We start from the raw sequence: 26191 nt of genomic DNA, 5'->3' as shown, positions 1-26191 counted from the left end.
TTTTCTAACAAATTATTAAATATGTGTAGTAATGCCTCTGCTATCTCTTCCCTAGATTCTTTTAAAATGTGCGGATGCAATCTATTCGGACCAGGGTTTTTATCCTCTTTGAGTTTGATTAGTTTATTTAATGTATCCTCTCTTTTTATTTTAAATGCACTTATCTCATTACTAATCTCATCATCCACTGTCATGTCTACCTGTTCTATCTCCCTGGTAAATACTGAAGCAAAATAATTATTTAATATTTCTGCCATCTTTCTATCGTTACCTGTGGTATTATCCTGTCTATCCCTTAATGGCCCTATTTCCATCACAACCTTCCTTCTTTTATTGATGTGCCTGTAAAATATTTTACTATCTTGTTTTATGTTCCTTGACAATTTAATTTCATAGTTCCTCTTTGCCTTCCTGACAGTTTTTTGACTTCTCTCCTAATCTCTTCATATTCTCCCTTATCATGCACTCCCCTGCTGTCCATGTACTTAATGTATGCCTCTTTCCTTACCATCAATTGTTCCCTTATGGCTTTATTCATCCATGGAGTCTCATTAGTGGTTAGTTTGTTCTTTTCTTTTAGTGGAATATATTTTCCTGCATTCTGTTGAATACTGTTTTAAATGCTTCCCATTGCTGTTCTACATCGTTGTTTACCAATATTGTTGCCCATTTTATTTTCCCAAGTTCTATTCTCAGCCTCTCAAAATCAGCTTTTCTCCAATCTATTAACCTGGTTTTCATCATACTTATATCCTTCTCAATTATCATCTTAAAGCATATTATATTATGGTCACTATTGCCTAGATGTTCCCCTACTTTTGCTTCTCTTTTCTGCTCTGGTTCATTCCCCATTACTAGATCCAATAGTTAGGCCTTTTACATATTGGGTTCGAAAGGAGTCCTGTACACATTGTAGGAACTCCACTCCCTTATCCCCTTTACCTACCTCTTCTGTCCAATTAATATCGGGGTATTTGAAATCCCCCATGATTATTATTCTATGTTTTTTACACATTTCCCTAATTTGTCTGCATATTTCTTCCTCCACCTCCCTTCCACTATTAGGTGGTCTGTAGACTATGACTATTAGTGTGATTTATCTTTTATTATATTTTATCTCTATCCATATGGTTTCTATTTTTGTCTTGCTAATAGCTGCATCACTTTTTTCTACTGCCATTACAACGGCTCCACCTCCCATTTTTCCCTCTCTATCTTTTCTAAATATGTTATATCCTGCAATGTTTAATTCCCAGTCCTGATTTTTCTGTAGCCATGTCTCAGTAACCCCTACTATGTCTGGTTCTTTGCAACGCATGATTGCTTCCAGCTCTCCTGTTTTATTGCGGACACAGTGTGCATTGCTGTACAAACAGTTTAACTCATTTTAATAGGATTTCCTCTCACTTTATGTTTAACCATCTTTTTAGATTCCTGTTCTATAACTCTATTTATTCCCTTGTCATCAATGTCCTCCCTTACTTTATTCTTTCCTATGTTCTCTTTTTCTGTTTTGTTTATATTTAGGATGGTTATATTTATTGTAGATCCCTCCCCCCATGTCTCACCATTCACTGGAACTCACTAAGACACTTTCAAAGGTGCACACAAATCTGTCCAAGAAGGCAAAGTGGTGACAATGCTTGACAACACATTAACAGAAAGTTTACACAAAAATTAGCTAAAACATGCAAGTGCCAACCCTTGTGTGTTGTTAGTTGGTATGATTGGACTAGGATGAGGGTGAGTGTGAGGGGTGGCAAGTGAGATGGGGAAGTGATAATATAGATAGAGAGGGATGGGTGGAGGTGCAAGGTAAGTTGGTGTGAGTAAGGATGTGCAGGAGTAGGGTAGGGAAGGCAGAGTGATGGGGATGTGATGAGTGGCACAGCAGGGTGAGGTTGAGTGGTTTTGTAGTAACGTTTCGTGATGTGCTGAGATCATTGAAAGGTTTGCGCCACTGCAGCCTGGTCCTCCTGACGACATCACTATTTGTGCCCTCCTGTGCAATGTGCAACCAGGCTGTGTTAGTGTCCTGGAGAGGTGTCTTCCATCCATTGGAAGTGAAGAGAACCTCCCTGCGTGCTGTGACACCCTCCATAAGCAGATGGAGGGAGTCATGGGAGAGAGCCTGGGTGCAGCCGGGCACCTTTGTGCAGTGCTTGTCAGTGTTTGCAGCACCTCAGTGCTGTAGAACACTGACAGCAGAACTCAAAATCAAATGGGACATGACCCTTTTAAGGAAACCGGCCACCAGCTCCTCAAGGTCAACCAGCAAGGCCATTTGCAGTATCCTCCACTGAAAGTCAGCAGCCTTCCACCAGCCATGCTACAGCCACTGGGGTAGCATTGCATGACATCAAATAGGCAAATGCACACACAAGACTGTCACTAAGAGAATGCATAAGGGTGATGAGTTGATTTCTTGATGTCATACTGGATGGATAGATGTATAAAGTTGGATTGGAAAGTTTGCTTTGTGGTGGCTTTTATTTCAGCATTGTGGCCAAGACAACGCTGTGATAGTCAGTAACAGAGGGAAGGTAAGGTGTGGGACTAATGTTGAAAGGGGAATTGGGGTTGTGGTCACTGGGGCTTCAGGCGGATGATTCCATCCCGGATATAGAAACATAGAAGATAGGAGCAGGAGTAGGCCATTCGGTCCCTCGAGCCTGCTCCGCCATTCAATGCGATCATGGCTGATCATCCAAATTCAGTACCCGGTCCCTGCTTTCTCCCCATACCCCTTGATCCCTTTAGCCTTAAGAAATATATCCAACTCCTTCTTGAATATATTTAATGAACTGGCCTCCACCGCCTTCTGTGGTAGAGAGTTCCACAGGTTCACCACTCTCTGGGTGAAGAAATTCCTCCTCATTTCTGTCCTAAATGGCCTACCCTTTATCCGTAGACTGTGTCCCCTGGTTCTGGACTCCCTGACCATCAGGAACATCCATCCTGCATCTAGTCTGTCCAGTCCTGTCACAATTTTATAAGTTTCAATGAGATCACCTCTCATTCTTCTAAACTCCAACGAGTACAAGTCCAATCGACTCAATCTCTCCTCATACATCATTCCTGCCATCCCAGGTATCAGCCTGGTGAATCTTCGCTGAACTCCTTCCATGGCAAGAACATCCTTCCTCAGATAAGGCGACCAAAACTGCACACAATACTCAAGATGTGGTCTAACCGAGGCCCTGTACAACTGCAGCAAGACATCCTTGTTCCTGTACTCAAACCCTCTCGCTACGAAGGCCAACATACCATTTGCCTTCTTAACCACCTGTTGCACCTGCATGCTTACCTTCAGCGACTGATGCACAAGGACACCCAGGTCTCGTTGCACTTCCCCTTCTCCCAATCTATTTCCATTTAGATAATAATCTGCCTTCCTGTTTTTGCCACCAAAGTGGATAACCTCACATTTATCCACGTTATATTGCATCTGCCATGTTTCTGCCCAATCACCCAACATGTCCAAATCTTCCTGGAGTTTCTCAACATCCTCCTCACAGCACACACGTCCACCCAGCTTTGTGTCGTCTGCAAATTTGGAGATATTACATCTAGTTCCCTTGTCCAGATCATTTATATATATTGTGAATAGCTGGGGTCCAAGGACCGATCCCTGCGGTACCCCACTAGTCACTGCCTGCCATTCGGAAAAAGACCCATTTATTCCAGCTCTTTGCTTTCTGTCTGCCAACCAGTTCTCTATCCAAGTCAATACCTTGCCCCCAATCCCATGTGCCTTAACTTTACATGCTAATCTCTTATGCGGGACCTTATTGAAGGCCTTCTGAAAGTCCAGATACACCACATCCACTGGTTCTCCCTTATCTATTTTACCAGTTACATCCTCAAAAAATTCTGGTAGATTAGTCAAGCACAATTTACCTTTTATGAATCCACGTTGACTTTGTCCGATCCTGTCACTGTTTTCCAAGTGCTCTGCTATTACATCTTTTATAATGGACTCTAGCATTTTCTCCACTACCAATGTCAGGCTTACCGGTCTGTAATTCTCCGTTTTCTCTCTACCACCTTTTTTGAATAGTGGGGTAACATTAGCTACCCTCCAATCCATGGGTACTGTTCCAGATTCCATCGAATGTTGGAAGATGATCAGCAATGCATCTACTATTTCTAGGGCTACTTCCTTAAGTACCCTAGGATGTAGATTATCAGGCCCTGGGGATTTATCGGCCTTCAGTCCCATCAATTTCCCTAACACCATTTCCCTACAAATACTGATTTCTTTCAGTTTCACCCTTTCATAAGACCCTATGTTCCCCGGCATCTCTGGGAGGTTATTTGTGTCCTCCTTTGTGAAGACAAAACCAAAATATGTATTTAATTGGTCTACCATTTCTTTGTTCCCCATTATAAATTCCCCTGATTCTGACTGCAAGGGACCTACGCTTGACTTCACCAATCTTTTTCTCTTCACATATCTATAAAAGCTTTTACAGTCAGTTTTTATGTTCCCTGAAAGCTTACTCTCATATTCTATTTTCCCCTTCTTAATTAATCCCTTTGTCCTCCTTTGTTGAATCCTAAACTGCTCCCAATCCTCAGGATTATTGCTTTTTCTGGCCAATTTATATGTCCTCTCCTTGGATCTTATGCTATCCCTAATTTCCCTTGTTAGCCACGGTTGAGTCACCTTTTCTGTTTTATTTTTATGCCAAACTGGGATGAACAAATTCTGTAGTTCATCCATGCGGTCTTTGAATGTTTGCCATTGCCTATCCACCGTCAACCCTTTGAGTGACATTCCCCAATCAATCCAACCCAACTCGCGCCTCAGACCATCGTAGTTTCCTTTATTTAAATTTAGGACCCTAGCCTCTGAGTCAACTACTTCATCTCCATCTTAATGAAGAATTCGATCATATTATGATCGCTCCGACCCAAAGGGCCTTGTACAACAAGATTGCTAATTATTCCTTTCTCGTAACATAATACCCAGTCTAAGATGACCTGATTTCTGGTTGGTTCCTCGACATATTGGTCCAGGAAACCCTCCCGTAAACACTCCAGGAATTCCTCCTCCAGAGTATTGTTACTAATTTGGTTAGCCCAATCTATATGTCGATTAAAGTCACCCATGATGACTGCTGTGCCCTTATTGCACGCTTCTTTAATTTCCCTTTTAATGCCATCCCCAACCTCCGCCTTACTGTTTGGAGGTCTATATACCACTCCCACTAATGTTTTCCGCCCCTTGGTATTTCTCAATTCTACCCATACAGATTCCACATCATCAGAGCTAATATCCTTCCTTACAATTGTGTTAATCGCTTCTTTAACCAGTAATGCTACCCCACTTCCCTTTCCTTTTTGCCTATCTTTCCTGAATATCGAATACCCCTGGATGTTGAGTTCCCAGCCTTGGCCATCCTTGAGCCACATTTCCGTAATCCCAACCAAATCATATTCGTTTACCTCGTTTATCCCGGCCACAAAGGGGCTGTCTGGGATACATCCCTCCGTCTGCTTCCTCCTCTTCCCTCTGCGAGCAGAAGTTGTAAATCTGAAATGACAGCATAAAATGCTGGAAATACTCAGCAGGTCAGACAGCATCTCGACCTGAGATGTGAACTCTGTTTCTCTCTCCACGGCTGTTGCCTGACCTGTTGAGTATTTGCAGCATTTTCTGTTTTCTCAGAGGCCTTCCTTTACCATCTGAGGGCTTGCAAACATCCAGCAGCACTCCCTATATACTTAAAAATCTTTTAACATCTATTGCAGCAAGCCATTACTTCAATAAAATAAAAAATGTTAAGTCCAAAAGCTTAAATGCAAACTTACCTGAAAGATGTGTGTGTCCCTTTAAGAGGTCCTGAGAGCACCTCTGTCAGTCTCTGTGCATGCTGGGTTTCCCTGGCATGGTTATGACCCAGCACTGAACTCAGCACTAGGGTCGAAGTTGGTCGAATTGACATTAAGCCGGCATTGCATGCCAACTGACGTCACCTATACGCCATTTATTTTGCAGGCCGCTAATACTTACTGGCAACGCTACAGGAAGGTTCAAAATGGAGGATGCCGCAGGACCCGCCACCAGCTGGCAAAAGAGTGGCAACAGCCACTCTTTTGGCATTTTTTGATGGTAACGGGTGGCATAAAACCCCTGAGTTTTTCACCCATAGAATCTTACAGCACAGAAGGAGGCCATTCGGCCCATCGTGCCTGAGTTGGCTCTTTGAAAGAGATGTCCAATTTAGTCCCACACCCCAGCTGTTTCCTCATAACCCTGCAAATGAGTCCTCTTCAAGTATATATCCAATTGCCTTTTGAAAGTTCTTAAAGAATCCGATTCCACCACCCTTTCAGGTTCCAGATCTTAACAACCCTCTGTGTGAAGAAATTTCTGCCCATTTCCCCTCTAGTTCTTTTGCCAATGGTTTAAATCTATGACCTCTGGTTACCAACCTACTTGCCAGAGGAAACAGTTTCTCCCTACTTGCTCTACCAAAACACCTCATAATTTTGAATACCTATATTAGGTCTCCCCTTAACCTTCTCTGCTCTAAGGAGAACAATCCCAGTTTCTCCAATCTCTGCACCTAACTGAATTCCCTCATTCCTGGTATCATCTTGGTAAACCTCCTCTGTGCCCTCTCCAAGGCCTTGACATCCTTCCTAATGTGTGGTGCCCAGAATTGTACACAATACTCCAGCTGAGGCCGAACCAGAGATTTGTAAAGGTTCAGCATGACTTCCTTGTTTTTGTATTCAATACCCCTATTTACACAGCCAAGTATCCCAAACGCTTTCTTAACCACTGTAGTGTATGTACTTTGCAGAAGGAACTATATTCTGCAGCCCCTGTATACTGCAGTACCAGTAGTGACCACTACTGTATATAAGCCTGTGTAGTAACTTTTGCATAGTAGTTCCAGTTTGTCTCCACTCAGTAAAGACCTGTTATAACCAACTCCTGCAGTCCGTGTCTCAATTACACACGGACATAATACTGGCGACGAGCAGATCCGAACTTACCTACAGTCTGCACCACCTCATGGGGATCCATCCCTGAAGCGAAGTTGTCAGAGGTCGAGGCCAGAAGGAAGAAAGAAAAAAAATAATAAAACAAACAGAAGAAATGGGCATCGACCATGGGCAACCGCCTCTGATTCATCGGAGTTGAAGATTTGCAGGAGAGGCTGTTGAGAGCGGGGCTTGGTTTTCCTGTCGATGGTGTTCCAGCTAATCGGGCTGGTGGCAGGTAGTACACTGATCCTTCCTGGGCTGCGGCGGGCTAGAGCTCGATCGGGTGGCTTTTCAACGGGGCCGAGCAGCGTTGTCGGGAAGAGGAGAGAGAGAGAGAGGGTGGAGCACACAGGGCGCGGCCGGTGCTACGAAGCCAGGCAGCGTACAGACCCGAGAAGAGGGAGGAAAGTGTCTCACAGGGTTGCTCCGACGACGGGGAAATAAAAGAAATTAGAAGCGCAGAAAGCCGCGAGGAGCTACAGTTTGCCACGGGAACCGTGGAGAGCGGCATTAGCAGCAGCGCGGGGGGGAAGTCCGCAAAGACCATAGGGCGTCGCCATCAAGGCATAAAACGCCAGCAACAGCGCTAGCAGCAGCAGGGAAGACGGAAAGCGCGAGAGGCGCCATTTTGTTAAATCGGGGAAGAAGGCAAAGGGCGGGAGGCGCCATCTTAGATTTCCAAGATGCCGAAGACTGGCAATATCACTGCCTTCGATAATGCAATAGAAGACTGGACCACGTATGTGAAAAGAGTTGAAGTATATTGCGAGGCAAACGAAGTAGCCGATGAGAAAAAGGCATCGGTACTACTAAACTTAATGGGCGCAAGAACGTACGGCCTATTGCGGAACCTGATTACTCCAGCCAAACCGATGGCGAAGAGTTTTAACGAAATTGTTGATATCCTACAGGAACACCTAAATCCTACACCGCTGCTGATAGCAGAAAGATTTAAATTCCACAGGAGAAATCAGCATAAAGATGAGAGCAATGCTGATTACCTTACGGAACTACGCAAGCTATCAAAGCACTGCCAGTTCGGAGCAGGACTGGCAGATACCCTACGGGACAAATTTGTCTGTAGACTCCTGAGTGAAGGAACCCAGAAGAGGTTACTCTCAGAGAAAGAGCTGACGCTAGATAAGGCTTTCAGCGTGGCAGTATCGTACGAAGCAGCAGCAAGGGGAGCTGCGGAAATACAGCAAAAGCCACAGGAATACGGTACCCACGAAATGACATGGGGATTTGAAAAATGTTATTGCTGCGGCAGAACAACCCATGACCAGAAGGACTGCTGGTCCAAGGACAAAATATGCAGGCAATGCGGAAAGATGGGACACATTGCACGAGTTTGCAGGTCTGGGAAGAAGACTAACGACAACCAAAAGGCTACTAAGGAACAGCACAGGAAAGTACAAAAGATGACGGACAGTAGTTCCGAAGACCAGATGAGCGATAGTGAATCCGGGAACAAGAGACTAAGCTGTCTCAAACTTCACAACGTAATCGCAAAAGAGGATCACCGAACCATTTGGGTCACCCTCACGATAGCAGGGTCCCAAGTCAAAATGGAATTGGATACAGGATCAGCCCTGACCATCATGAATCGACGAGACTATGAGCGGCTATTCTCACAGATACCCTTGAAAGAGACATCCATTGTCTTGAAGACGTATACGGGGTAAAAAGTATACCCCAGAGGGAAAATAAGGGTGCCTGTCGAATACAACGGCAAGGAAATACAGAAATTGTATCTGTACATACTGCAAGATGGTGGACCACCGTTATTGGGACGTGAATGGATCAGAAAGATAAGTTTAGACTGGCACTCCATTCAGGCACTGACGGTGGCTGGTAAAAAGGATGATGACGTCACACCTGGACGATTGTCAAAAATCTTAGCTAACGCCAAAGAGGTATTTCAACAAGAACTGGGAACTCTTAAAGGTGTAACCGCCTTGATAAAAATAGAAGAGAATGCAATTCCCAAGTTTTTCAAAGCAAGACCGGTACCATATGCAATTCGCCCAGCCATCGAGGCAGAGCTGGAGAATCTGGAGAATGCAGGCGTGTTATCTAAGGTAGACTGGAGCGAGTGGGCGACACCCATCATTCCTGTCATGAAGAAAACGTTAAACAATAAGTCTGAGGAGCCAAGGAAGGTTCGCATCTGTGGGGACGTCAAGGTGACGGTGAACCCAGTCCTTCACACAGTACAATATCCTCTCCCGAGGATAGAAGATATTTTCGCCTCACTATCTGGAGGGAAGCGTTTTACAAAAATTGACCTGGCACAAGCATATTTGCAGATGGAGGTTGAAGAATCGTCTAGGAAGTATCTCACGATAAACACTCACAAAGGTATTTACCAGTATAATCGACTGGTATTCGGAGTAGCATCAGCTCCGGCGATATGGCAAAGAGCGATGGAACAAGTCCTGCAAGGGATTCCGGGGACTCAGTGTTACTTGGACGACATCCTAGTGACAGGTGAAGATGACAGTGAACACCTTGCCAACCTAGAGCAGGTGCTCACGAGACTAAGAGAACATGGGCTACGAGCCAATCGCCCCAAGTGCGAGTTTTTTAAGAAACAGATATCGTATTGTGGCCACGTGATTGATGAAGAGGGGTTACATAAGTCCCCTGACAAAATTGAAGCGGTAGTTAAGGCTCCAGCGCCTGAAAGTGTGTCGCAACTGAGGTCGTTCCTCGGATTGGTGAATTACTACCATAAGTTTTTACCGAATTTGTCCACAATTCTGCACCCACTGAACGCCCTACTACAAACTGGAGTAGCATGGAAATGGAGCGATGAATGTAAGCGGGCCTTTCCGAAGAGTAAAGACCTAATCACTTCAAGAGAAGTATTGGCTCACTACAACCCAGCACTACCGATAAGACTGGCGTGTGATGCGTCTCCCTACGGCATTGGAGCGGTACTGTCAAATAAATTCCTTGATGGTTCAGAGAGGCCGATAGCTTTTGCGTCACGCTCGTTAACTTCAGCTGAGCGTAACTACGCCCAGATTGACAGAGAGGCCCTCAGCCTGGTGTGGGGGGTGAAGAAGTTCAATCACTACCTGCACGGTCAGAAATTTACTCTACTAACTGATCATCAACCTCTTGTCTCCATTTTCAACCCTCAGAAGGGCGTCCCGATAATGACAGCACAATGGCTACAGAGGTGGTCCCTTTCCCTAGGGGCACACCAATATGACATCGAGTACAAAGGAACTAAACAGCATGGGAATGCTGATGGATTGTCGCGCCTACCGTTGCCGACGGTGGAAGAAGCACCTGCAGTGGATCCAGTGGAGATATTCCACTCGACCATAGTCGAATGTCTCCCTGTGATGAATGCAAACATAGAAAAGGAAACACGAAATGACCCGACACTCTCCTGGGTCTATGATTTAACGGTGAAGGGATGGCCAGCACATGGCAAACCACTGTTGCCAGCATTCTCGCCGAGAAGAGAACAGCTGTCAGTGTGCAGAGGAACCTTGATGTGTGGATCCAGAGTAGTAATTCCACCCAAATTGAAGGATAGAGTGCTCAATGAGCTTCATGAGGGTCATCTGGGAGGGGTAAAAATGAAGAACTTAGCCAGAACGTTTGTGTGGTGGCCGGGAATCGATAGAGAAATCGAAGAGATGACCAAGAGCTGTACAGGATGCCAGAAGGTCCAAAACGCCCCACCACAAGCCCCTCTACATCCATGGGAGTGGCCCTCATCTCCATGGCAAAGGGTGCACTTGATTTTGCTGGTCCATTTATGGACTCGATGTTTTTAATTGCGGTGGATGCACATTCAAAGTGGCCAGAGGTAATAAAAATGTCCTCAACCACCACAGAAAAAACTATCACAGTCTTACGAACCATATTCGCCAGAAATGGGCTGCCTGAACAGATTTGCTCTGACAATGGACCACAGTTTGTGTCTGAAGAGTTCCGGAGGTTCTTAAAGAACAATGGTGTTAAGCATTACACATCCGCCCCATATCATCCAGCCACCAATGGATTGGCTGAGAGGTTTGTTCAAACATTCAAGAAGGCTATCAAGGCAATGTGTAATGAAGACATCCCCCTACAACACAAGGTGGATAACTTCTTGTTTGCCTACCGGAATGCGACACATGCGGTTACCAACCAACCTCCAGCCATGATGTTCTTCAATCGAAGACTACGATGCCGCTTGGATTTGGTTAAGCCAAACATCAGAAGAGATGTGGAGAACAGGCAGTTTCAGAATATGAATGAAAGGCCAACCAGGAGTTTTAAGATAGGTTAACCAGTTTTGGCCCGGGACTACCGCACAGAGAAATGGCAGCCAGGAACGATCTGTACACGGCAAGGACCTCTAATGTATACCGTGGACGTTGGAGAGAGCATTGTAAGACGCCATGCTGACCAGATTCTAGAGTCACTGGAAAACGTCAATTCCACACCACGATCCGATACACCTGGTGATGAAACCGAAGTACCAATTGCATCTACCTCAGAATCGGTGATATTGGAAGCAGACGAACCAAACAACGACGTTGATCCCGAATCAACTTTGCCAGAAGAACCTGATACCCCAAAGAGGCGTTATCCAGACAGAATCAGGAAGCCTCCTCAAAGACTGAACTTATAATTGCTTAACTTCAGCTAATGTATCTAGCAACTGTAATTGTAAATATGTTATTTAATTATTAATCGAATGTTATGTACTGTTTAGCTAAAAGGGGAGGAATTGTAGTGTATGTACTTTGCAGAAGGAACTATATTCTGCAGCCCCTGTATACTGCAGTAACAGTAGTGACCACCCCTGTATATAAGCCTGTGTAGTAACTTTGCATAGTAGTTCCAGTTTGTCTCCACTCAGTAAAGACCTGTTATAACCAACTCCTGCAGTCCGTGTCTCAATTACACACGGACATAATAACCACCTTATCAACTTGCCCTGTCACCTGCAAAGATTTGTGAATATGCAGCCCCAGGTCCCTCTGCTCTTGCACCCCTTCATAATAGTACAGTTTAGATTATACTGCCTCTCCATGTTGTTTCTCCCAAAGTGTATCACTTCACACTTAGCGCATTAAATTGTATCTGCCATGTGTCTGCCCATTTCACCAGTCTATCTATGTCCTCTTGAAGATTGCTACTCTCCTGCTCACTATTTACTACGTTGCCAAGTTTTGTATCATCCGTAAACTTCGAAATTGTACTCCCTATACCCAAGTCCAGGTCATTTATATATAACAAGAAAAGCAATGGTCCTAATACTGATCCCTGGGGGACCCCACTGCATACTACTCTCCAGTCAGAAAACATCCATTCACCACTACTCTCTGCCTCCTATCCCTCAGCCAATTACGTACCCAAGTTACTACTGTCACTTTAATACCATGTGCTTCTATTATCCGAATAAATCTGTTATGTGGTACTTTATCAAATCCCTTTTGAAAGTCCATATATACAACACCTACTGCATTACCTTCATCAACCCTTTCTTTTACGTCATCAAAGAACTCAATCAGAGAAGTTTTAATTCTGAAGGAATAGTTTGCAGGTCAGGAGCTTCTGCTTCTAATTAGGTGCCCTAGTATTTGAAAAATTAGCTGAGTGGTGCTGTGCATGGTGGTTGACTGAGTTACAGACCGGGTTCCTCACTGTGAATGAACTACAAGAGAGTTTAATTGACATGTAATGGCAAGAATAGCAAGAAAGAAAGAAAGACTTGCATTTATATAGCACCTTTTATGACCACCGGGCGTCTCAAAGTGCTTTACAGCCAATGAAGTACTATTTGAAGCGTAGTCACTGTTGTAATGTAGGAAACGCGGCAGCCAATTTGCGCTCAGCAAAGTCCCACCAACAGCAATGTGATAATGACCAGATAATCTGACCTTGGTATGTTGGTTGAGGGATAAACATTGGCCAGGGCACCAGGGATAACTCCCCTGCTCTTCTTCGAAATAGTGCCATGGGATCTTTTACGTCCACCTGAGAGAGCAGACAGGGCCTCAGTTTAACGTCTCATCTGAAAGATGGCACCTCCGACAGTGCAGCACTCCCTCAGCACTGCACTGGAGTGTCAGCCTAGCTTTATGTGCTCAAGTTCCTGGAGTGGGACTTGAGCAGATGAGCAGCAGCATAATGCAGCACCAGGTTGCCATGCTGTGTGAGTGCATGTGAAGGGTACACTATGTTATGACTGGAGGAGTGTCATGGGAAGTAGGGGAGGGAAGGATTGAAAGTGGTGAGAAAGAAATCCAGTGCCATTATCCAGCATGCTTTAGGAAAATAGATCAAGTTGGACAGCAAAGGCTCATGGGGGGTGCTGACAACTAAAAAGTACCAGCGCAACAGCTGGAAAGCTGCAACTACAGCAACTTAAAGGGAAAAAGGGAGGCTTAGCATGCAATCTGCTTCAAGGTCTGCACTGTAAGTTAAACATCTTGTGAAGGCCTTGGGATTGTAAGCATCCCTTGTCCTGGTGGGTGAGATCATCGTAAGACCCAGTACATAGAATGTCAGAGATAACATAAGAATTAGGACAACCATCTCTCTAGCATAGAATGGTACTGCAGATGGCTGCAAGGTGGGTGCATAATTGTGCAAGACATGCAAAGCTAAACAATATATGGAAAGCCAAACCCTCAGTTAGGGAGAGGACTGGGGGCGATTCATGATGCCGGTGCCATTGGTAGGAGGAAGATTGGTCACTTTCGCGTCCTCGGTACAGATGTTGAGGTTGTAATGAAATTTATGTTCTCTAGTCAATAAAACTATCTCTATCGAGTCAAGTGGCAGAACTCTTTATTTAATCAATACCGAGTGGGCAAGTAAGATTAAACCACCCATAATGGTGATACAAGGTTGTACAGAGTATGAGAGATATGAAGGGGGATTCTACCTTGTCAGTCCTAGTCAGGGCATTAAATTATTTCCTGCATTGCAGCCAGGTCCTTGGAACAATGCTGATGACATTGACCTGTTCAGCCACCTATTTCTATTGCTGCTGACTAATTTGACGAGGCAGCCATTGCCCATTAGGGGGAATAGGACCTCTTGCCTGTTGATCACAGACTCTACGAGCACCTCCATGGCTGCATTGGAGAATCAGGGAGCAGAGTGGGGGTGGGGGGAGGGTGCGCTTGGACAATGTAATGCTGCCTGCTGCTTCAATAACTTTGACTCCACTGATCACCTTTGAAAAGTGCACCTCCCCTTTAAGGCTGGCTTTAAGTAGGGACCAGGCCACCGGAATTCCCACTCTCCCAATCGGCAAATTGCCTATAGGGAGCGTGACTCGCACAGGTAGCTCAACTACATAGAATTTTACAGCACAGAAACAGGCCATTTGGCCCAACAGGTCTAAGCCGGTGTTTATGCTCCACCTTGCCTCATTTCACCCTATCAACATATATTCTACTGCTTTCTCCTGCTTGTACTTATCCAGCTTCCCTTTAAATGCATCGATGTTATTTGCTTCAACCACTCCCTGTGGCAGCGAGTTCCATATTCTCACCACTCTCTGGGTAAAGAAATTTCTGCTGAATTCCTCATTGGCTTTATTAGTGACAATCTTATATTTATTGCCCTATTTTTGGACACCCCTACAATTATTCAATAAAAATTAAGCCTGACCTCAAAAGTTGATCAGGCTTCTTGCTGACTGCATGAGGCAGGCAGAACAGACCACTTGCCCGATATATGCTAGAAATGAAAATAACGCCTGTTATTTGGAAAGGTTAACACCTTGAACCTAGTAAAATAAATGAGTGCCTAACTAAAATTTTGTTACAACCCTGCTGATGATCTTTTCATGCAGGGAACTCTCAACTATCCTTTTATCAACCGTAAGGTGCTATCAGATGACTGATGCAGTGCTACCTACAGAACAAGATGAACTGCGCCTTGTATTAAATAGAGGTCAAGTGTGCAAAAACATTTTGTGAATAAAATGCTTTTCAAAGGAAATCCCACCCCCTCTTGGGTCAGAGAATTAACTCTTTGAATATTGAATGGCATTTTCAACTTTCAAATTGCAGACGCATTCTTATCTATAACCTAGCCTTGCACATTATCAAATGTCGTTCAGGAATGTAGAGTCCTAAACATTCCTCAAATGGTTAACAACACCAGACAAGGACATATTATGGGGAAATGATAATGAAACAATGTAATGCAGTATTACTTTATTATTACGGATTGAGTTATACATGTTGCTGAATGGTATCATTTCACCCCTCCATCACAGTTTTCATCTTTTCCAAATATGAGATGCTGTATTGTAATAGGACAAAAGGTCATTTTTCTCAACAGATCATTACTATTATTTATAAATCAGGCCCAATCCAGACATTTTCCCATTAACATTCTATATGAATAGAGGCCAGTGGTAACACTACCAAGCCTTATATTCATTTGGAACTTCTGTAGGCTTGTCCCTTGTTCTATAACAGAGTTATTTTCATCTTCAATTAGACTTTTCATACATTTTTAACTATAATTTAGAAGGGAAAATGTGCTCTTAAAAATGGTCATCCTCTATCTGTCTCTAATTTGTGCAGTTTCTGCCCATGATATGGCAAAAATCTCAAGCTAATCCATAACATCCAGGAATTTATATTTGATTATGGACATGAAGTGGCTCTAGCTTGGCTTGTCACATATTTTAGGGGATTTGTATATATTAGGTCTGTGCCAACGAATTGTTTTGGTCTATGGATATTCTCTTCAATATTTAACTTATTAATTGGCTATTTAGATACAGTAAATAATCAGAAAAATAGTAAATAAAAAACTTCTCTGAGTCACCTGAGAGAGGGCATGGAAACATATCTGTACTAGGGTAACTGCAACATTGATCAAGAGCATCTCCCATGGGGTTAACCAGAAGGTTTAATTGATGGAATAAGAACATAAGAATTAGGAGCAGGAGTAGGCCATACGGCCCCTCAAGCCTGCTCTGCCATTCAATAAGATCATGGCTGATCATCAACCTCAACTCCACTTTCCTGCCCGATCCCCATATCCTGTGATTCCCCTAGAGTCCAAAAATCTATCTATCTCAGCCTTGAATATACTCAATGATTCAGCATCCACAGCCCTTTGGGGTAGAGAATTCCAAAGATTCACAACCCTCTGAGCGAAGACATTCCTCCTCATCTCAGTGTTAAATGGCCGACCCCTTACCTGTGGAAGTCTCTGTGAGTTAGACTGTTCCACTCACACAACCAAAGAAAATATCACGGGGTGGTGGTGAAGTAAAATTGCCCACTGACTAATGAATTCTAACTGATTAACAGATACAACCTCTGTATTATAAAATTACATTAAAATTGTAAAGAAAGAAATTTCATTTTCTGCTCTTACATTTATAGACACATTTATCAAACTTCTAAAATTAAAGAAGGATAGTAAATTTTAAATGAACACCTTCATCTATTTTGTTTAAAGGTGTATAATGGTCATACCATTTAATATACTTCAGCATGTTGCTTCCTGTAGTGTCAATTCAGGACACGCTTTGAAAATACCTCTGTAAATGGGGCTAAAGACAATTTCCAGAATTAAAAAGAGAAAAATCTCTTTCTAAAGCTAATTTGCAGGCTCCAGATTTGCTTGTTAAAGAAATTCCAAATCAAAGATTCACTCTTCCCAAAGGAATTCCTTTGAAACTTTAGAAAATCTCCCATTGAGATTAAGATTGGCTTTAGCTGCAGTGGTTGGCTGTTTGATTGTCTGTGTAAGTCTCGGAGAAGCTAGTTGATCAAAGCCAAAGGAAACAAGGCTTAATTTCTGTGGTGGACTGTCTTTTGGATCTTAATCTTTTGTCATAAGGAAGACAGTTGCTAGATTTAGTCACTAGAGTTGTTGATAGTAAGCTTGCTGCTTATGTAGTTCCCTGCCTCAAGCTATGTTTTGCCAAAAACATGATCTTTCAGAAGTTTCAGCTTAATGCCAAATCTATAAAGTTTTTCTTCTGAACCTGAAAGGCTTCTTTTGGCACTTTGTACATTAGATCCTTTCAGAGATAAAGTTGGAAACTATTTCTGTAGGATAAAGAGATGTGAAGAAACAATGTCAGACTTTCTGTGTACTTTTATTGTAGGAGTCCGTAAACAGCTTTTAAACAAATTGGTCTATAGGGAGTAGTGTTTCTACTTTATTCCCATTCGATGCAAAACATAAGATAAAACAGATAAATACACTGATGTTCAATATAAATTAATTTCAAACCATTGCCTAAAAACCACTGTTGGCAATTGTGATGAAAGCACAGTTTGCATCCTGCATTAAATAGGGAAACATTTCTGTACTTTTTATATGATTTTAGACTGGGTAAATATTTTTTAACAGAATGATAGAAATAGCACTACAGAAGGAGACACTGACTCTTCAACTGGAGCTAACAACTGTCATCTAATTTCCCTGCCATCGGCCAAATCCTTTTATATTCTTTGTATTCAAGTACTTCTCCAATGTCAGTGGAAAGGAGCTCTTTGTCGCTGTGTGCAAGAGCATAGGTGGAATTAGAATTGGCTTGTCTGCCAGCAAAGGAAAATTCTTTTCATCATGAAGCTGAACAGTGCAGACTGGCGTGAGGAGGAAAAAGAACAGTGTAGGCATGAGCAGGAAGTAAAGGAGCAAGAGTGCCAGCAAGAAGAGGAAACAATGGAACAAAGGTGCCAGTATAAAGAGGAAGTAAAGACATGTCAGCGGCAACATGAGCAGCAACAGCACCAGCACAAGCCTGAAGAAAAGGACAAACAATACCAGCATGCTCTTCAATTGGCAGAGACAGGTTTACAACTATGACACTGATGAGTAGTTAGTTAGTTAGAGTCTCCTGTGCCTAGGGGCACATGAGGCAACCCATTTCTTCTAATGCTATAGCAAAATACTGCAGATGCTGGAAATCTGAAATAACAACAGAAAACGCTGGAAAAATTCAGCAGGCCAGGCAACATCCATGGAGAGAGAAACAAAGTTAACATTTCAGGTCAAAGACCCTTCATCAGAACTGGAAAAAAGCAGGAAATGAAACAGATTAAAAAGCAGGTTTTAAGGGCTGGGAAATGGGGGAGGGGATGAAAGAACAAAAGGGAAGGTCTGTGATAGGATGGGAGGCAGGAGAAGTAAAGAGACATTAAGAGATATTCAAGGCGAGACGAGATGGTAATGGGGCAAGTTAAGAAACAAAAGATGGCTCTAGATGAGGTGTGAATGCGCTGGCAGATTGAAAGACAGCTGCCAAGTGGGAGAGAAAAAAAAGAAAAAAGACACAAACCAAAAGTGTGGATAAAAAATATATATAAATATAATAGGGGCCGAGGTTATTGTCTGAAATTGTTGAACTCGATATTGAGTCCGGAAGTCTGTAAAGTGCCTAATCGGAAGATGAGGTGCTGTTCCTCGAGCTTATGCTGAGCTTCCGTGGAAAAATGCAAGAGGCCGAGGACGGTGAGGTCTGAGTGGGAATGGAGCGGTGAATTGAAATGACAGGCGACCGGAAGCTCGGGGTCACCCTTACAGACTGAACAGAGGTGTTCTGCAAAGTGGTCACCCTTCTAATGCTGTCTGTCCATACATAATGGACCTGAAATTGTGGTCAGAGGCTTCCTGCAGGTGAATGCCTCAGAACCAGAAGCAAAATCCATACTTAGCTGATGGCTCCGGACCGACGAAGACTTGGGGGGTGATTTTGCCAATGGGGCACATTGGAGGCGAGACTGCTGCTTGTCGGGTTTTAGTCCCGCCTCCATCGAGTTGTGGCCAACTCACATTATTTTCCCTTGATTGACCTTGTTAAGCCCACCCAGCGGGCTTAGCAGGCCAATTAAGGGAAAGCTGGTGACAGAAACGTCAGCGTATGATATTTCATCTGTCAAAAATTTTTGACAGATGAATTGTCATCGTTTGACAGCTTTGAGAAACTGTCAAACACTGACATTCTCTGTTGTTTGGTGAGTTCTTGTATTCAAGGCTCACCAAACCTATATTCTGAGCAGAAAGCAGATGGCTGTTGCATCGGAGAATGCAGCAGCCATTCTGTCATCACTGCCGTGGCGATGCCGGAGCCTCTGGATCCCCAACGGTTGAAGCCTGCAGGAAGAAACAAAGGTAAGGAAACTTTTTCTACAACTTTTCACTCACAGCACATACTTACCTCTCCACACTTGCACCCATCACTCAACTCCACAGCGCACCTTTCGGCCCCTCTCACCCCCGCAGATCCACTGCTCACCTCGCTGACCCTGGCAGGGTTTCCCGATGTCGGAAAACCCGCACTTCTGGTGGAAAAATGGGGATAATCCTCTTATCTACCTGTTAACTACCTGCTAACAGGCAGTTAAGTGGCTGTAATCCTCTTCCCGCCTTGAGGAGATGGGACCCGGCGTGGGTCGGGTACCCGCCTCCTGGGAAGATGGCACATGGAGGATTGGGGGCGGGATGGGTACCCACCCCCAGATTCTGCCATTTTCCTGGCAGTTCCGCCTCCAAACGCACCTCCCCAGGGCTGGCAAAATCACCCCCTTGCAGTCCGGGGCAAGGCCCATGTATCCCAGGGGCGCATGCGGTTCACAAGCATCCCTGGGATCACGTGGGCCGGCCCAACCAATCAAAATGGGGGATTCCCATTATGCTTATGGGGATTCCATTTACGTACGGAATCCCCATATGCATAATAGGAATCACCCAAAAAATACATTTTCACACAACCTAAATAAAAATAAATCATCACATGTTTAAAATTAATTAAAATACAATTTAATTAAACATTTAAAACAAGCATTTAATTTTTTGAAAAATAAACGTAAACATTTTTAAAGGGGCCAAAAATAACCTTAACTAATTTTAAAGGTTTTTAAATGTTTAAATAATTTTTTTTTAATTATTTTAATATTTATTTAAACCTTTACACTGTTAAAAGAAGGCCCTATGCCTGCTTTTACCAGGTGTAAGAGTTTCGGGGGCATTCGCTGGGCAGAAGTTGGGCAAATAGCCCAACTCTCCGCCAGTGAATGTCCATTTCCTGGGGATGCGGATGATCTGTCGAGCTGAAACTTGACAGATTGCAAGTTCCGGGTTTTCGCGCATGCGCAGCGCAAAACGAAACCCCAAATTTGCGGGACACTTACAACCGCATGTGCATACACGGTCATAGGCCTCGGAAAATCCAGGCCAATATATTTGCCTCAGATCAAAATATCTAGGTGGGGGGGCGGGGGGAAGGGGGGGTGGGGGATGTTAAGTCTGTGTGTCCCAGTTATGCTTATTATAAATCACTGGACACAGACCACAAGAATAACTTTAACAGGTCTTTACTATTCGGAGGTCAGGGCTGAACTGCCCAGCAAATCCCTACACAACACTTATATACCGGTGTGGTCACCACCGGTATTACAGTATACAGCAGCCAAGAGAAAGTAGTACATCTCTTAAGGTAGTTCTCTTAAGGTGGAACAGGTTACATACACCACAGGGGAGGGGAGTTATTTTGGCCAAAGGGTGAAAACAGGCGCTAAATGGGTGCAGTGCTGATAAGACACGCTTGTTTGAAATCCTAGATTTAGCACACAATCAGACACCTGCAGGTTCAGCACTTAAGCACTGATTAGACACAATTTTTGTGGAGCAGTATATGTGGGCTCCTCTCACCCACTTCCACTGAAGGTGTGGAGTGCTTTTGCTGACACACAGCAGCACGTAGCAGGATGGCTGAGGGGCCGAGGGAGTGGACACACGGATTTTCGGATGTGGCAATGGAAGTACTGGTAGAGGAGGTCAAGAGGAGGAGGGTGTACCTGCAGGGGGAAGGACACCACTTCGCCCTCCTGTCCCTCTCTCCTGCAGCAGCTGGAGCTGCTCTGCCTGGCCTCACGTCCTCCTCCTATTCCTCCTGCAGACCAAGGGGGACCCCTAGCAAGATGCACATGACCAAGCTCTCCCTTTCTCCCGGTGACTCCTATAAGGTGTCAAATAAGGTAGAGTAGCACAGCACTTACTCTTTATGGTGAAGTCCTCAGAGAATTTCCAGAATAAATATTGCTCGAGTGTTGGTGAAGTCTTGACAAAGTGTCCCAGAAAGTCTCCCGATGTGTTTCAGGGTTCCTCTTCATAGCTCCAGCAGCAATGGCCATGAAACAGGGAGTATCCCTTAAAGTGGTGAGTATCCCTTTAAGTAGCGCATGAAATTGGCATCAACGCCGTATTTATTCCCAAACAGCTGGTCACTGTTAGGAGCGGGCTTTAGTTGAAGTGCTAGCCACCAAAATGCCATGCAGCCTCTTTAATGCGCGCTAGCAGACATTTTAAGTGGCAATCAGCTGTTTCTCAAGCTTCAACTCCTTTACCAAGATAGCATCTTGCGCTAAATGCTGGCCAAACCGGCGTTTCAGATTAAGACTGCATCTTGGCCACCTCTTTACCTCTTTAGCACCAAAAGTATTCGGCGAAAATTGCCCACTATGTTTATATTTGTAAGTCTGTAACAGACTTGTCTTGTCTTTGGGTTGTTTTCGTAAAGAAAGGCATTTTTTTTCATTCTCAGGATGTAAGCATTCCTGGCAAGGCTGGCATTTATTGCCCATTCCTAGTTGCCCTCAGAGGTTGGATGTGGGCCGCCTTCTTGAGTGTTCTGATACCACTGACTGGCTTGCTAGGCCACTTCAGAGGGCAGTTAAAAATCAATCACTTTGGTGTGGAGCTTTAATCACATATTGGCCAGACCGGGTAAGGGCAGCAGGTTTCATTCCCTAAAGGAAGGACATTAGTGAACCAGTTGGGTTTTTACAACAATCAACAGTTTCATGGTCCCTTTTACTGATATCTTATTTTATTGACAGATTTTTAAAATTGAATTCAAATTCTCAAACTGCCATGGTGGGATTCTATCCCACTTAGAACTCACGTTCTCTGGAATGTAAGTCCAAACCTCTGAATTAGTCCAGTAACATAACTACTACACTACCATACTGCTAGATAGGTCATTAGCCTGACTCACAACCCCATACAGGAAGGATCAGTTGACTGCCTTTAGTCTGTCTCTTACCTTTCAACTTGCCTGGCTTGGGGAGCTCTACCAGGACTTATACTCCTGCCAGCATAGCTCTCGGGTCATAAGAGCATGCAGGCCTTCCCACCACGTCAAGTTGCAGTCCCTAGAGATGGACTGATGAGTAGAACTCCAACCGAATCAGCGTAAATTTCTGTTTAGAGTGCAGACAAAAATTTGGCAGGAGTGCACTGGCCAGGCAGGGACTTCCAACATTGGGTGCTCCCGCATCCCTGGCTCTCGATGGAACTCAGTGTTTCATCGGCACCGATACTTAATGAGACTAGGCAAATGGGGCCACCCACCTGATGGCCTAGGCTAGAATCGTTGCCTGAACTCCCCCCCCCAAAAATGACCTTTTTTAAAACCATACAAAGGAGAATGTTACGGTTTGGAAAAGGTCTTCCAGGAGGGAATGGAGCACAACACCCACCACCGCCCCCCTGCACCACCCCCCCCCCACTTCCAGCAAGTGCCACTGCAGTTTGCAGTCTGTGCCTGAAGTCAGGCACCCTGGATGCACCCCAATAGCTCAGGGGCTTGCCACTGGCATTAAAAAAGAGGGACCTCTGCCAACCCAGCAAGCTTTGGCGAGGTAAGCAGCAAAGGTCCTAGGTGGGCACATATCGACACTTACGCTGAAATGCACAACTCCGCCCCCTCGCCCCACAGTAATTTTATCAAGTCTAACCCTATTCCAAATTGTAAGCAAGGGGACAAGATAGATTGTTTCTTAAGAGCTTTTGAATTTTTAACAAACAATAGGTGTGGGGAAAAGAACTATGGGAAGAGGTGGTACTGTCACTTAGCAGTAAAGCATTTATTCCGTTTTCATGAATAGACCTGATGTAAAATGTGGATTATAATGTTGTAAAATTAATAATTCTCATTACTTTTAATCTGGTGTTGGAAGCATAAAGGCGTAGGTTTAAAATATTGCTGAAAGCTGCGGACCATAACTGTATAGCAATTGTGATAGACGTGGAAGATATATTGAAATTGTGGTTATGGTAGACAATGCGTGAATAAATAATAAGAAATCCTTTTCTGGACATGGTTCTGGATGGTTTTAAGATTAACTTGTTTGGCCAAGGGCCCAGGATCCTTATTCAGATGGTTGAACAAGCCAATCACTTTGCAGCCTCATAAACTTATAAGGCTGTGGTCCCAAACTGACCGCCCACCAGGCAATTTGCCGAATTAGGTGATCAGTTGACACCTGAGTCTGTGGCAGTGCACACCAATAGATTACAGAGAGGCATTCAGGTGAAATCAAATGTTATAGGTACATTAGGGATGATTTTAACCCTACTCGCTCAGCAGAAACGTGGGAGGTGGGCAGTTAAAATTGCCCTGGCTCTTACCTGTCTGAAAGCTGCCATGATCACAACATCTGCAAATTTAACCTGCTCTCCTGAGTAGGCAGCAAGGACACATGCCCGGAGTCAACAGGGTCCTTCTTTACATATGTATGTTGTGGCCTGATGACATCTTTGAGACAGGACTGTAATTTTAACTCCGGCCTGAGCAGGGAATCCACCTGGAGTTTAAATTGGGGCATAAAGAAAAGAATTGCTGATCTGGTCATATTGCTATGGTACTGGCTGAACAATCTGTAAAGGGTAGAAGTGCCTGAATTTGTGATATTTTGAGGGTGAATGATGTGCCCTTGGCCAAAGTGTGACAAGAGCATTTTGGAGAAAGGGGAATGAAGTAGAAGTTTTAGTATAGAATCATAGAACTTTATGGGCCGGAAGGAGGCCATTCAGCCCATCGTGTCTGTGCCGGCCGAAAAAGCGCTATCCAGCCTAATCCCACTTCCCAGCTCTTGGTCCATAGCTCTGTAGATTGCAGCACTTCAAGTGCATATCCAAGTACTTTTTAAATGTGATTAGGGTTTCTGTTTCTACCACCCTTTCAGGCAGTGAGTTCCAGACTCCCACCACCCTCTGGGTGAAAAAAAATTCTCCTCAACTCCCCTCTAATCCTTCTACCAATTACTTTAATAAATCTATGCCCCCTGATTATTGACTCCTGCTACCTTCAGAGATCTGTGGACGTGCACTCCAAGGTCCCTACATTCCTGTACACTTCTCAGTATCCTACCATATATTGTGTATTCCCTTGTTAGCCCTCCCTAAATGCATTACCTCTCACTTCTCTGGATTGAATTCCATTTGCCACTTTTCTGCCAACCTGCCCAGTCCATTGATATCTTCCTGCAGTCTACAGCTATCTTCCTCACTATCAACCACACAGCCAATTTTTGTATCATCTGCAAACTTCGTAATCATGCCCCCTATATTGAAGTCTAAATCATTGATATACTGAGCCCTGCAGAACCCCACTGGAAACAGCCTTCCAGTCACAAAAACACCTGTCAACCATTACCCTTTGTTTCCTGCCACTGAGCCAATTTTGGATCCAACTTGCCACTTTTCCTTGGATCCCATGTGCTTTTACTTTTTTGACCAACCTGCCATGTGGGACCTTGTCAAAAGCCTTGCAAAAATCCAAGTAGACTACATCAAACGTGCTACCCTCATCGACCCTCCTCGTTACCTCCTCAAACAATTCAGTCAAGTTAGTCAGACATGACCTTCCATTAACAAATCCATACTAACTGTCCTCTCTCACTATGTTGATCTCATCTAATATTTCACACTCCTCCTCAACTACAATGTCTGCATCGTCCTTCTCTTTTGTAAAGACAGTCACAAAGTATTCATTAAGAACCATACCCACGTCTTACGCCTCTACACACAGGTTACCTTTTTGGTCTCTAATAGGCCCTACTCTTTCTTTAGTTATCCTCTTGCTCTTTATGTATTTATAAAACATCTTTGGGTTTTCCTTGATTTTACTTGCCAATTGTTGCAGTATGATGCGTTGGGTGGGAATTTTTTTAATGTTAATGTATTTGGTAGCTTATGTGCTTAGGGAAACAGCCAAACCAATGCAGGATCAGCTAGCTGTGATGGACGCTAGCAGTGTTGTGCAGGGGTGGGGGGCTTCAATGACCTTAACTTGGTCAGGAGTGAGACTATTGAGTGGCAGGGTACCTGGTGCATTAACTTCAATCACAGTTGAAATATACAAATTGGCAGCAAGTCATCCACAAAATGTTACTAGGTATCCAGCAGTCCAGGGAACTTGGGTAGTTTGAGCCAAGTAAGACTGGTCATGGATTAGCACACAGATTCAGTGAAAGCTTTGTTGGTGCCTCAGCCTGTACTCAGAAACTATTTAGGACTAGGTTTGATTAGAAGCTAGGCAATCCTTCTTTGAAATACTAAAACACAGATTTGTTGAGATAGATTTTTTTCAATCTCTAATGGCTGAACCATCAAAGGAGCTTTGTTTTAAGAGGACTCGGGTTGTACATTGTTTAAAAACATTGACAGGTATGCCAGAACTAGACAAGATGGGATTTCATTTCCTGTCAGGAGCCAAAAACAAATGGACTATCAGATGGCTAAGTGACTACAGTTCACACTTTATCTTTCTGTCATGACTGCAAGGTAAACATTTTAAGAAAATGCCTGAACTTTAGCAGCAACATTAGCAGATAAACACTTAATATGCTTTGTATGGCATTTCACTGTTCACCTTTTTAATGGAGGCATTAACTCATTTATCCAAAATGGGTTCATACCTCTGTTAAAATAGAGGATAGAGGGATGAATGCTTAAGTGTTTCTCTGCTGGTATCACCATCAATGTTCCCTCTAATTTTTTTTTGGCCTGCGTGGCCTTTTTAACGATGCGGTTTTTCTATTTAAAAGCTGGCTCACCAGTGGCACGGGACCTGCAGAGAGCTGCGCGGCTGCACGGCTTAAACGGAACGTTGATATATATAATTTCTAGGCTGATATATACATACACAATTTATAATTGTGATAGAAAATTCCACACTTAAGTTGCTACACAGACATCAAAACACATACATGCATACACACACAAACACACATAAAAATGTGCGCATATAAAAACACATACACAAGGTCAAGGGCAGCAGGCGCATGGGAACACCACCACCGCCAAGATCCCCTCCAAGTCACACACAATCCTGATTTGGAAATATATCGCCATTCCTTCATTGTCGCTGGGTCAAAATCCTGGAACTCCCTCCTGA

At 43.9% G+C, this 26191-nt stretch overlaps 1 protein-coding gene across 1 annotated transcript in view; it reads right to left on the bottom strand.

Annotated features, from left to right (window-relative positions):
• The window catches only part of tmem167a (transmembrane protein 167A), a 488889-nt gene that overhangs the window by 339328 nt on the left and 123370 nt on the right, over positions 1-26191 (bottom strand). The gene's annotated exons all lie outside the window — the stretch shown is intronic.

Source organism: Somniosus microcephalus, chromosome 1 (assembly GCF_052327205.1).
Source record: "Somniosus microcephalus isolate GS21.2 chromosome 1, FLI_Smic_1.0, whole genome shotgun sequence".
NCBI classification, from domain to species: Eukaryota; Metazoa; Chordata; class Chondrichthyes; order Squaliformes; family Somniosidae; genus Somniosus; species Somniosus microcephalus.
This window is presented reverse-complemented; position numbering and strand designations above follow the sequence as displayed.